The sequence below is a fragment of the Amborella trichopoda genome, chromosome 1 (assembly GCF_054954075.1).
Source record: "Amborella trichopoda isolate Santa Cruz 75 chromosome 1, AtrichopodaSantaCruz75HAP2 v2.0, whole genome shotgun sequence".
Lineage (NCBI taxonomy): Eukaryota > Viridiplantae > Streptophyta > Magnoliopsida > Amborellales > Amborellaceae > Amborella > Amborella trichopoda.
Window position 1 is genome coordinate 57877914 of NC_142336.1, and position 13194 is coordinate 57891107.

The 13194-nt window shown below is 33.5% G+C and overlaps 1 long non-coding RNA gene across 1 annotated transcript; it reads right to left on the reverse strand.

Moving 5' to 3' along the window:
• Window positions 1-6798: 6798 nt before the first annotated feature.
• On the reverse strand, window positions 6799-9024 carry LOC148783950 (uncharacterized). The gene is made up of 2 exons (XR_016041838.1): window positions 8622-9024; window positions 6799-7103 (listed from the first exon to the last, which is right to left on the reverse strand). It is a non-coding gene; the product is annotated as an uncharacterized LOC148783950 (long non-coding RNA).
• Between the last annotated feature and the right edge of the window lie 4170 nt (window positions 9025-13194).

A 13194-nucleotide genomic window follows, 5' to 3' on the forward strand; every position in this document is an offset into this window, starting at 1 on the left:
TAAATTATTTGAATCACCTATTATTTAGCCTTCGTTTTAAAAATATTGTGAGAAAATCTTTTGTAGGGAAAATCAAATTGGGAAAACCGAAAAAAGGGGAATTTTGTGAAGAAAGGAATACTTAAAATTTAAAAATATTATGAGAAAATCTTTTATAGGGAAAATCAAATGGGGAAATCCGAAAAGGAGGGAATTTTGTGAAGAAGGGAATAATTAAAAAAGCGAAAAAGAAGTCGGCGAAAAAGGAAAAGAGGAATCTCGCCTGTTAAAGTCTCGTTACCTGGCTTCTTACCATGCCCCACCCTAGAAACTAAATTTTAAATTTATTTTTTAAAAATTAAATGGCAAAAGTCGAATCTTGCCCATGCTTTCTGATATATTCATGCTTCTATCCCGAACTTTTAATTACGAAGGACAGGGCCAGTCTCATGAGTGAGACATTATAGGGACCAAATTAATGGCCAAACAACCAAATGTTTCTTTATAATGACAAATAATTGAATAGTGGCACATGAGAAACAATAAAATCCTCCAATTTAAAAAATGCTCGGTCGACTTAGAATCGTCCGGTCTATCAGTCGCACCATTTGGATTTTTCATATATAAAAAAAAAATGGTCCAAGCCTAAAAAGGAATCGGCGGTTTCATATAGTAAATGGCAATATGGACTACTGATTCATCGATTCGAACTAGTTTTTTGCTTGTTGATTATTTTTCCACACAATAAAACGGTAATTCAGACCGCCGATTCACCGATCCATACCGATTTTTGGGATGCCCAATCCGGGTCTATTTTTTAAATCGTTGATAAAATATTTTCACCAATGTTTATGAAATCGGACAGCTTGGTGTATTGAACTGAACCGGCTTGAGTGGTTATGTGTTGGATTGAGTGATTATATTGACAAAATAAATTATACAAATAAATAATAAAAAGGTATAAAAATTATTGACTTATGGCCCACTGGTTCCGGGCTGGCTCATGTAATTCTAAGTGCGGGTTGAAGGCTTAGACCGTTACCTTGTCGGTTTTGAGCCAACTCGAACAGCTCCAAACCTAATCTCTACTGGTGACAAGGCTCATGAATGTGCAGATCTTTGTACCAATTGTGCACGCTTTTACACATAAATTCATGAGCCTGTTAGAAGAGCTGCACTGGACTTTTTTTAAATACACAATTATAATGGGTTTCAATATACTTAAAAATCAGTATAAATATAGAAATGGACTCAAGACGTAGGCGGTTAGAGTGGTAGGTGCAGTAATATGACGTATTGAGTTTCATTTCTAATCCAAATAAATAATCATTTTTCCTCTGATACGCCAAAAAATATATATATATATATACAAGTACAATGCCATGTTAAAATTAATAGTAGTAGTGAAGTTGTAGTGCTGTACAAAATTGGGGCAATTCTTTTGAACGTATCCACTTCCTCTTTGCCAAACCATTGGCCAACAAATTTGATTTGTTGTAGTAGTTGTCTAAAAGTGTTATGGAGCACCTGAATTAACTCTCAAATCTTCCTTTTTAACATAATGTAGCACCACCTTGAGTGTGAACCTGTGGAAGACAGATGGGGATAATTCTGCCTCGGATGGACAAATATTGCACCTTATACCCAAGTTTTGTGTCTCTTTCAAAACCAGGAATCAGATGCCTACTTGGGCACTCCATGATTTGAGCTAATTGCTAATGCTAGAGTCGCATCACCTGTTGAAAAAATAATGCTAATCAAAGAAAAAATAATAAATCATATTGTAACATGAGAGTTGCTCAAGTCCAACACTGAATTTGTGTAATGTGCGGTTCTAAACAATCTTGAGTGATTCCCAATTTCGTGGCCATTTGAAGCCAAGATCCTTGGGGTAGGGTGGCAACAGGTCAGGCTAGATCCGCACCCGGACTAGAAAAATAAATTATAGGACTTGGACCTTATCAGACCGGAATTCGATGGACCCGGTTAGACCCAGACCCAGATTCAAATCGGATTGGACCCAACCCGAAAATTTAAAATATTTAAATTTAAAATATTTAAATATTATATTCAATATATATATATATATATATATATATATATATATATATATATATATATATATATATATATATATATATATATATATATATATATATATATATTAAATAGAGTAATGATCTTATAGAACCTTCCTCCACTCATGTGTGTAGGGCCCCAAAAGTTTATCATGAAATTTGGCACGGATATCTAAAAAAGTTATCACGTGGATATGAAATTTGATTATTTTAAACATCCATGCCAAATTTAATAGTGATCTATTGGAGTCCTATACATATAGGTAGGGGAAGGTCCTATAGGATCATTTTTCATTTAAATATTATAAGAATAATAACTCTCCCCCACCCATGTGTAGAGGACCACAAGTGATCACCATTAAAGTTTGTACGGATCTCTAAAAAAACTATCATATGATTAGGTGATTTAACTTTTTTATAGATCCATACTAAATTTAATGGTGATTATTTGAGTTCCTATACACATGGGTGGGAGATGGTCTTATAAGACATTTTTCATATTATAAATAAAATATATAGTTATATTTATTTAAATATTCTATATTAAAACATTATTTAAATAATAACTATATTCAAGTCGTGTCCACATGAACCCGAACCCAAATAGTGTTCGGGTCCAAGTTTTGTACCCATACCCGGACTTGGGTCCAGTCCAGTCGTAGGGTTCGGGTCCGGGTCCATTGCCCCTCCTAACCTTGGGTCGCTACTTTTATCCATGTTACTTCCTGAAGCATGAGAAGGGGAGGAAGAGAGAGAGATATTTGCGTTCTCTGCGTATATATTGCGGGAACCTCAACTGAATGCTGCTCATTGTGTACACTGTATTTTTTTTTCATTTTGGTTCTTCTTTTTTTTTATGTTAATATTACTTTCATTTAAAAGGAGCCGAGGTCCATTAAGTACGTATAAACAAATAGGAAAAGAAAAAAAAGTAAAATTCTCTACTTCCAAGAAAGAACACCTAAAATGCACCATACCTCTGATCCTTGAAGACCCGACCTAGGGATCCCCACATGAAACAGCCTTTTAAGGACTAGTCCTCCTCGACCCAACCTTGGCTTCTCACTTTCACTCCGATTAAGTGAATAATATATAGTGAAAAATTTTGGTTAGAGAGAGAGAGAGAGCAAAGGGTGGATCCCAGTGGTCAAATATTTTCCACCCAAGTAGGTACTAAATAGTCGATTACCTTTGGGTATTTTGTTCCAATGTTGATTCTATGCTGGAAAATTATATAAAGATACTATTTTTAGTGTAAGGATATCACAATCATTTTTATCCATTGGATTTTAAAAAGGATGGTTGTGAATGTCTCATTGACTAGACAATAAATTCAAAAGGAAATTTCTTGAACTTCACGATACACCCGAGCAATCCACTTTGACATATGATGGTTATGAGTAATTGTAATCCACTTTTGTTATAAGGAGGTCACAACTATTCGTAGTCCTCAAATGTTAAAAGCTAATGGTATTTATTTATTTTATTTTTATTATGGGTGTGGTTTGTATAGAGCCTAGGCTCTAAACAATCAAATGAGAGCCTATCTTCAAATAGTATCGAGAAATGTGGTTTCAATGCTGGAAATCTTTCTGATAGCCTTAAAATATATTTCCATCTTTATTTATAAAGTTTAAAGCTTAAAAAATAGTGTAGATTGAGAGCTATGAAAACTTGAAATTTTTGAAAATTGATGGTCCAAAAAATACGTTATAAAATACACTATTTTCAAAAATTGAAATCTATTTTTTTCTCGTGTCCATGCATCTTGATGTCGAGATGATCAATTTGAGGATATTTGGACATCAAAACAACATCTTTCTAGTAAAAATTTTAAGTTAGGCCCTTTTATTATTTTTCATTTTTTAAAAGTTTTTAATGACCGGTTATGCAATCTAGATTGCCGCTCTGCGAAACCAGATCAAGAATCCAAATGTACGATCCAGGCCACCGATCTATTTTTTAAAACCTTGGTCCATAGCCATATTTGTGTGAAGAGGGTAGAGGTTCCTTACCATGTTTGTTAGGTGGCCTACAAGTTAGTTTAGCTGGCCTTCCCAAAACTTGTGTTATGTGCGTTGGACAAATCTCCACCGTCAATCACCATCGGGTGGAGTCCACAGTGTTTGATGTGGGCCCCACATACCGTGAAGTGTATCTACTATCTGCTAATGACATAGGACCGACGGTATAGATTTTCCGAGTGGGGCCTTAACCTAGGTGAGGTGGTCCACCATTACCAATGGAAAATGATACTCCGTAGAGGTTTGGAAAATGATTTAGAGAAGCCAAGCTCATTGCTATTTTTTGCAGTTAATTCAATAGAATTAGTGCGTTCAAGGGGCCACGCTAACCCTGGCCCAGCTAGGGTCATGCTGCAGGGGCCCGAGCGTGAATTATGGGAAAACACCGGGCCAAGCGAGCCTAGGCTGCTCATTCGCTCGGTGGCCCGTCCCTTAGGCAATATTTTGTGGTACATCCTCTACTTCTTTTTAGAAATAGGGCGAGTTGCCCCGAACCCTATTCTTATTGTGGATTCCTTGTACCGTGTGCCCTAATTGTCACCAAGTGGCAAACGACTGATTTCCTTCAACTTTAGGCAGGATTGATGCTTATTAGACTATGCTTTTGAAAACACAGAGTAACTGGGGATAATGGTGCTTCTTAATGGTGTTTTTGTTGAAATTAGATGACTTTATGAGTGCCAAGGACTTGGTCATAAAAATTGACAGTGAGTGTTTAGCACATTTTGGATGGGTTTTGGATAAGTATGATGCATTATTAACAAGATCGGACTAGCCATCGAATTGGATAGAGATTGACTCTAGTTCAAATCAGTCCAATCATTGGTGAAACCATTTGGACTGAATTTTAGTAAAAAGAAAGAAAAATAAATAAAATACAATAATTTAAAATTGTTAAATGTATTAAAATGTTTTGCCCAGCTTCATGTTGTTGGTCAAAATGGTTAAAAGCCGGCTTGTCCAACCAACTAAAACAACCTAAATAATAATTTTGATAGGTTTTTTTATTAAACTTAATTTTTATATTGGGCTTGATCAATCAAGGTACTAGTCGGTAGTACGACCAGTTGGATCATAAGTTCAGTTCGGTCTTGATAAACATGCTATGATGTGCTCCAGCGGATGGCAAATGTAAATACCTACATCTGACCATCCAAAATAATGGATTGAAGGTGAATATTTCTAAACACTTTTAGAGTGTCTTCTATTTTTTCTTTAAGTGTGAATGGCAAACTCTCGAGAGTAAACTATGCATTCCCTCAATAACTACTTAAGAGGATTGTCTCTTCGATTCTGTTAACTATACTTTAAAATTCTTAGTATGTAGAAAATGAATATGTGTTCCTAATCACTTAATTTGACTAGCAGAAATTATGAATATTCTCCATTCAATTCTAGGACGCATTAATAGGGTGTGTATTTTTTTGTAGCCCTTTTAAAATTGGTCATCAGGTTTAGGAAATTACATTTTCCATAAATTTGACTATGAAAATTTTTATTTATTTTTTCACGTTGTGTTTTGGCACTGGTTTCAGGATACCTTGGACCTCTTTGACTCATTCATGATTTCAAATTAGGGAAGCCAAAAGTTTTATGTTCTCTAGGGCACATTGTACTTATTATGTTGGGCATTTCTAGGTTTCAACAATGTATTAAAATCTGAATCGGTGGGGTAGATTGTTTAGCTATAGATCAGTGTCGGATCATTGGATTAGCGTTTGGGTTCGGGTCTGGATTGGCCCGAATCAGCAATTTAAAAAAAGATGATATATAAATGAAATAAAAAAATTGATATTATGGTGGGGATTTAGAGGGGGCTTAAGAGAATCATTAGATAAACTTAAAAAATATAGAAAATTTACATCAGGCAGGGGTTTAGGGGTAATTGGGTGGGAGCGAGTCGGTCGTGTACAATTCCCATCCATATTGATGATTTGGATCAGAAATCATGAGCTTTTAAGATACTAGGTTTGAAATTTAAGAAATGTAATCTCCTCAACCTACCAACAATCTAAATAGAAGCAAGAAGGAAATAACACTCCATTCTATTTGTTCATGCAAAAAATAGTAAAAAAACAACTAATGCCTTATGGTTGGATTGAGATCATCACATTTTTGAATGTTCAGATCTGAGAGTTACAAATTCAAAAATAAAATTCTCTAGTCTTTCTAAAGTAAGCTCACAAAGTCGAGGTCGAGAAAACCCCCTTATATAGGTGTTTGCCCAACGGAGTAACTGTATTGTATAGGATTCATACTTGGGCTCGAGTCGTTAACAGTTGACATTAACGATGCTACATCTCAATTTGTCAAAAAGGTCACAAAAAAAAAAAAAAAAAAAAAAGAAAAGAAAGAGAGAGTAGGACATGCCAAATGCCCTAGTAGCATAAAATATCCAAATTGTCCTTTAAAAAATTTAATCCACATCTTTTTAGGGGAATGAAAGTGCCTAAACCGTGGTACTTTATAGTTTCATGTGCCCTTTTTCTTTTAATTATGGTCAATTTTGTCAGTGTTTAAATAAAGTGTGATAAAATAGTCTTTAACAAAAGGGATATGGGGAAAATTCCCCACATTAAATTAATCTCTTAGAGAGGGGTATGCAGCTGTATATTTCAGAAATGACCATGATGTCCTGACATTGCAAATGGTGAGAACGTGCACCTTAAAATATTTTAAAACAAAAACAAGAGTCAAAAGAATATACACCGATCTTGCTTCTTAATCTAATATTCTTTCATTAATTATAATACTTGTTTCCTTATAATTCACGTGCATTTGCCGTATCGTACATGTAATTATTGCTTAGTTAAGCTTAAAAGTTAGCAAAACCCTGTTACTGTCGTCTACTTTCTTCAGTTTGCATGAGAATAGTGTGGCCATCCTTGTGAAGTGCTTTCAGGGAAAGAGAGAAACACAGGGATAATGCTTATTAATTTGGTGATATGCTCAGTGCTTCAAAACTTGGGGACGAGGTTTTGGCCATTGTATGAATCTGGATCCCCGATCCGACTATGCTGAACTGGCAGAAAATCAGTTAAACAAATAATTAAAAAAGCAAGAAAAATGGTTTGATAAGGCCACAATTCTATCAAAATAAGTATATCCTCACCTGATAACTCATCAAAAATTATAGCTCAAGTATTGAAAAGCCTTTACACTTTCATATCGGTATGAACATTATGATTGTGAAAAAAAAAAAAAAATTTAAGCTCTAAAAATAGTTTATATTGTAATAAATTATGTAGACCGTCCATTTTACCATAAAAATAAATGTCTATAGATCCACAAGATCTGTACTCTTTTTTGAGTTTCAAATCTTATTTTCAGTGTTGGAAATTGAGTTTAGATCCATCATAAAAATTTCCATTATTGAAAGTGCTTTCGAGACGAGGATTTGATGCTTTACTTTGTTTTGATAAAACCTAGGGCTCATAGAAGCTTCATCCAAGGATAGATTTGTGGGGGAGTCAAGACCCGGATCACGCACTCGCCAAATCTGATATGAATCAGCTGTTCTTGATCTGGATCATCCGGATTTAAAACACTAGACCTACTTGTACACGCGCAAAGTAAACCCAAAGACCGCCAAATCTGATATGGATCAGCCGTTCTCTATCTGGTTCATCGGGATTTAAAACACTAGACCTACTGATACACGTGCAAAGTAAACCGAAAGAGTAAGAAAAATATTTGGTGTGCTAGACGATTTTCGCCATGATTTATGAGGACCATTTTTTATTGAAAATGTAAATTTGAAGCTCTAAAGAGTGTAAATCTGATGATCTTTAAAAAATTAACACTTACCATTTAGAAAATAGAAAATACAAAATACAAAAAAAACTGTTTTTTAGGGTCATTTGTTTATTTATTTTAATATTTGTTACCTGCCTGATTTTATTCCAAAATCCATATCTAATATCAACTAAACCCTATTCTTTATGGCCATCAAATAAAAAATTATGCTAAAAGTAGTTTATGCGTCAGGGGACATGTGCTTTTGTAATAGTGTACCTTGAGTCCTCTGGCACATGTAACACCCATCTTGGAGATGGATGCTCCAAAATGGCAACCCCACAAAAAATTGAAATCGACAATGTTCAAAGTACGTAAAAATAAATAAAAAATTTGATATTTTATATATATATATATTTTTTTCAGGTTCTTACCTATCATGATCGAGATTTTCATCCCCTAAAATTTTGAATCCAAAAATCTCTCTAAAATAGATTTTGCAAGAGGCTCATATAAATAGATGAGATTGCCGACTCATAAAAACCTTGTCCATACTTATTTATCACTATAGTTATTATAGAGGGACATTATCCAAAGGACAAGGTTCCTATGAGTCCATTGAGAAATAAGTCACCTCTTAAAATATAATTTTGTGATGGATTTTTGGACCCAATTTTTAAGAACATGTAAGTGCACTTTCTTGTGAATCGAATTTGGGTCCATCTCAACGCTCAATACCTTGTATAATATGGGCAGGTGTGTCTTTCTCTTATGAAAAACAATATTTGCAAGTGGATTTCGGTACCTAAAAACAAAGCCTTTGCCTCTGTGCAAGAGTTGGGCGTACACCTGAAGGGATGCTCGGTCCACGTTCACATAGAAGCAATGGTGGTCGAGTATGAAATGGAGATATCACGAAATTAAACTTGTATATGGTAAGAGTGCGAGCAACCCTCAGTCTGAGCATGCCATCATGACGGAATCCAACACCCATAACTCGAGAATGAATGGGACTTTTGAGCGATTGAATGAATATCTAAGAATATGTAGCATAGAACTGGTGAATGGATTTGCGAGAACAAATCTGCATCTAAGAATATGTAGCATAGAACTGGTGAATGGATTCGCGAGAACAAATCTGCGCTGTCAAGCGGGAATTGGATCCAATTCCAACTCCTCCCAGATGACCTCCATAAAAATCATATCCGAGGCTTAGGTAGCTTCAATAATACCTATAAAAGATCATTTGAATAAGAAATAAATAAATAAATTTTTTACAATAAAAATAATAATTTTATAAAAAAAATCATTTGGACCGCTAGTTTTCACTTTTAACTGATTTTAGATTCCGGTACATAGTATTTTTGTTTCATTTAGACAACATAATGCCAGTTCACTTTATCGTTATTACCAAGTCCTTTGAAGTCACTGTTCAAATAAGTTTTTAGAGTAGTCGCTTTCAAAAAAACGCACGGATCCCAATAATTGCTCCAATGAGGGATCTTATTATTAAGGTTCAAATATTATGGATGTTATTATTTCATGAAAGGGACACCACAAGGTTATATACTTTGGGAGAAAAGAGAGAGAGAGAGAGAGGAAAGTTCATAATGACCTTGGTATGCGAGATCAAGTTGATTGGCATGTATTATTTGACCATGTTTAAAGTTTGGAGTTTTTTTTTGGACACAGTTTTACGAGTGCATGTAGAAATTAGTCGCATATTGAAAATTTATTTTTGAGATGAATTTTTAGACATAATTTTTAATATGGAGATATGATATATGAATAAATAAATAAATTTTAAAAATTAAAAATAATAATTTTATTAAAAAAACATTTGGTCATTAACATCAATTATTTTTAGATGGACTACCTATTTACATCCATCTTTAAGATGGATGCTTTATATCTCGAGGACTGCAAATGTAGAAATGCAATCCCCTCAGCATGAAACAAGTTTCCTTTTCTTTTTGAGTTTTATGTACCAAGAAATTATACACCCCCATTATCAGATTTTACATCGGATTGCTCGAACTATTTATATAACATTTGTGTATGAAAGATAACGGCCTCCTTGTATACAATCCCATTTCATAGAATGTGTGGGTTTCATCGGGTGGCGATAATATGGTATTCAGTAAAATGGTATCTTGGAGTATTATGGAAAATAGATTCTAGGTGCAAGAAATCCTTGTGATGGAGGTCGTAGATCTCATAGTGGTAGCACACCCTATGCCTTAGTTGCATATTGTGGTTTCTATTCCCACTACCCATTAAAAAAATAATAATAATAATAAAATACAATTTTGTCTACTCCTATTCTTACTTATGAAATTTAAAGCTCCAAATTTAATACAAATCTAAATGATATAATGGTCAAAAAAGCTATTTACAAGATAGAAATTTTTTTTATTTTTTTTTATTTTTTTTATCCATGTTGTTAATGTCGAGATGAACGATTCGCATGTCCACAACAAAGATAATTACAAGCTTTATATTGCCAGAGAGAAGATGATTGGAAAAATGTTAGAAAAAGTTTCCTCTATAATATTTTTTTGCTTTATACTTATAGATATAATTAAAATTTTAAAATTCAAACACATAATTTTGAGTGTGATTTTGGCGAAATGCACCAACTTATATTTGTCTCACCAGCAAAACCCATGAGACGATAATATCCACGATAGCGATCACAAATCTCAAAAAATAAATGAATTTGTCAGTTTAAAAATAATAATGTTTATCATTATCATCCGAGCATTATCTCATTTAGTTGGGTCGGCTCTTTGAATCATGTATTTCCCATTATGCTCTATCAAAAGCTATACTTTTAGTTAGACCATCATTGCACCTGGGTTCCATACCTCACATTGCTTATAATAAATGTCCTAACATGAACATATAACGTAGGTTCAAGATTCATGAAAAGTTATAGTAAAGTTTTATGCTTGACTACTCTATCTAATACAATCTTCTTCCTTGAGCTTGGGACTTGCTATGGCGGACTAATAATAATAAGGGTAATCATAAAAGTATCTTTATTTTTCTTTGTTTTAAGGAAAAAAACCGAAAATCTATAAAATCTACATTGATGCCTATTTTGTTGCAGTTTATTTTCTTTTACCTAAAGTTGTCTCGAGTCATCATGGACCTCATAGGTCTGCGATGGTCCAAGGCTGGTCTCTTTATCCCCCACGGTACTAAAAGGACCATCATAGCCTGTTAAGACCGTGGTGGAGTGATGGTCCAAGAACCTTATTGATGGGCCATCTCAGTCCTAATAGAACCGTGCTGGTCATTTCATTCCCACTTAACTCTGTAACTCCATAATCGCCCATCACGGTCCTATAGTCATCACAACCCTAGTAGGCCCATGAGAGTCCGTTTAGGATGGAAGGCTCAGGAGACCGGCCATCAGGATAATGGAAATTCCTTAAGGTCCATGATGACTCTTTACGGCCCTCTCGAATGGTACTTTGGGTTAAAAAATAAACCATCAGAGAATGGGTATGGATGTGGATTTTGAAAAATTCGAGTACTTTTCAAATTATTGAAAAATAGGATATTTTTAATAATTTTGATACAAATTATTAAACTATTTTTTTAATAATTATTAAATTATTTTTTAATAATTTTTCAAACTATTTTTAATAATTTTTCAAATTATTTTTTAATAATTTTTAATAACTATTTTTAATAACTTTGACAAAAGTTATTAAAATAATCCTATTTTTCCAAAAATTTGAAAAATACCCAAAATTTGTAACCTTAAACAATCAAATTAACGCATGCCTCCAAATTTTATCAAAAATGTAATTTTGGTGTAAAAAATTCTTAGAAAATCTTGAAAATCTATTTTGATATTTAATTATAAAATTTTAAATTCCAAAAATTGTTCAAAACAATTAGATTTATAAACACATGAAATTCTTGAAAATGAGTGGTCCAAATAATGTGTTGTGAGATACACTAGTTTTAAAACTCGAATTATTATTATTATTATTTTTATATTCATACATCTCAATGTTGAGATGATCAATTAAAATGTTTTCCAACATCAAAATAATATTTTATAATGATTTGTCAAAAAAAAAAAAATATTTTATGATGGATCTTTGAAACGCACCTTAATTCTATATTTTAAGGTCGCACCGTTACCTAAACTTTATCGTTTGGAGATTCTTGTGGGCTATCCATTTCACTTGTTTGGGATGATCGTCAAACTCATGCCCACACTTTTCCTTTAATCTTCATCGTTACCAAAGTCTTTGAAGCATTACTTACACAAACCTTTTGACTAGTCTCTATCGTAATGCGCGCCCATCCCAACAATTGGTGTTGTGATGGATCTTTGTTATTTTCGTACCGCACGGGTTGTCCAATAAGGATCATATAAGTTATGGAAAAGTCGTTTTGTGCTTCTGATCGCATGGCTCCACGCTTCTTTTTTGCGGGCTCACTCGTAAAGCATAAAGTAATGTCGGCCTATATGGCAATCGAATTCCGGGAATCACCTGAATCAGTTTGGGACGGGTGGAGTATTAGGCTGATGATTTGCTCGACAAATTTTTTTTTTTTTGAAAAAATATCATTATATCTTTTTTTGAAGTTTCATTTCCTAATAAATCCAAGGTTTTAAAAAAAATCTTTTAACCCCTGCTCACTTTAAACTTATTTTTTAACGTAAACAAATACGAGAAAGACATACGCTTTCTAAACCCAATCATTTATCTCTTTTTTCTTATATACCTCAAATTTTTCTCTTTCTCTCTCTTCTTGTGTCTCTCATTCTCCAAGCACATCTCTTTCTTCCCGATAACTTCTCACCTCTGTGAAACTCTTCTCTATCTCTAGAAATTTGGAAGAATGGCTTTTAAAAAATGCATGTCTTTTTAGATTTGTTTAGCCTAAAAAAATAGGTTTAAATTAACTCAGGGGTTAGAAGAAATAAAATTTATATTTTTTATGCCTCAATATATCTATTAAAATCTTGGGTCTATTGTGAAATGAAACCTAAAAATAGAAAGTATGGAGATATTTATCATTTTTTTTAAGTAAAATAAAAAAAAATACGTGACAACCCTTTTGTTTATAGTGTTTTTGGATCCATTGATCGTGTCTGTTTTAACCCTCAATCCAATCTATTTTGACACTATCCAAAACAAGTTTATTTGGATATTTGGAGAGAATTTTTTCACCAAAAGTTTGAATTTTTTAACCCTTAAAAACTTGATATGCTATTCTTACTCTCAATTCCCAATGTAAGTTATTTGTATTTGTTTCAAGTTATCTGTCTCGGAGGTCTTTAATGTTGGGTTTGGTGACAGCTAAATCACCGTACCCATATTTTATTCTAAATATTATGATATTATGAT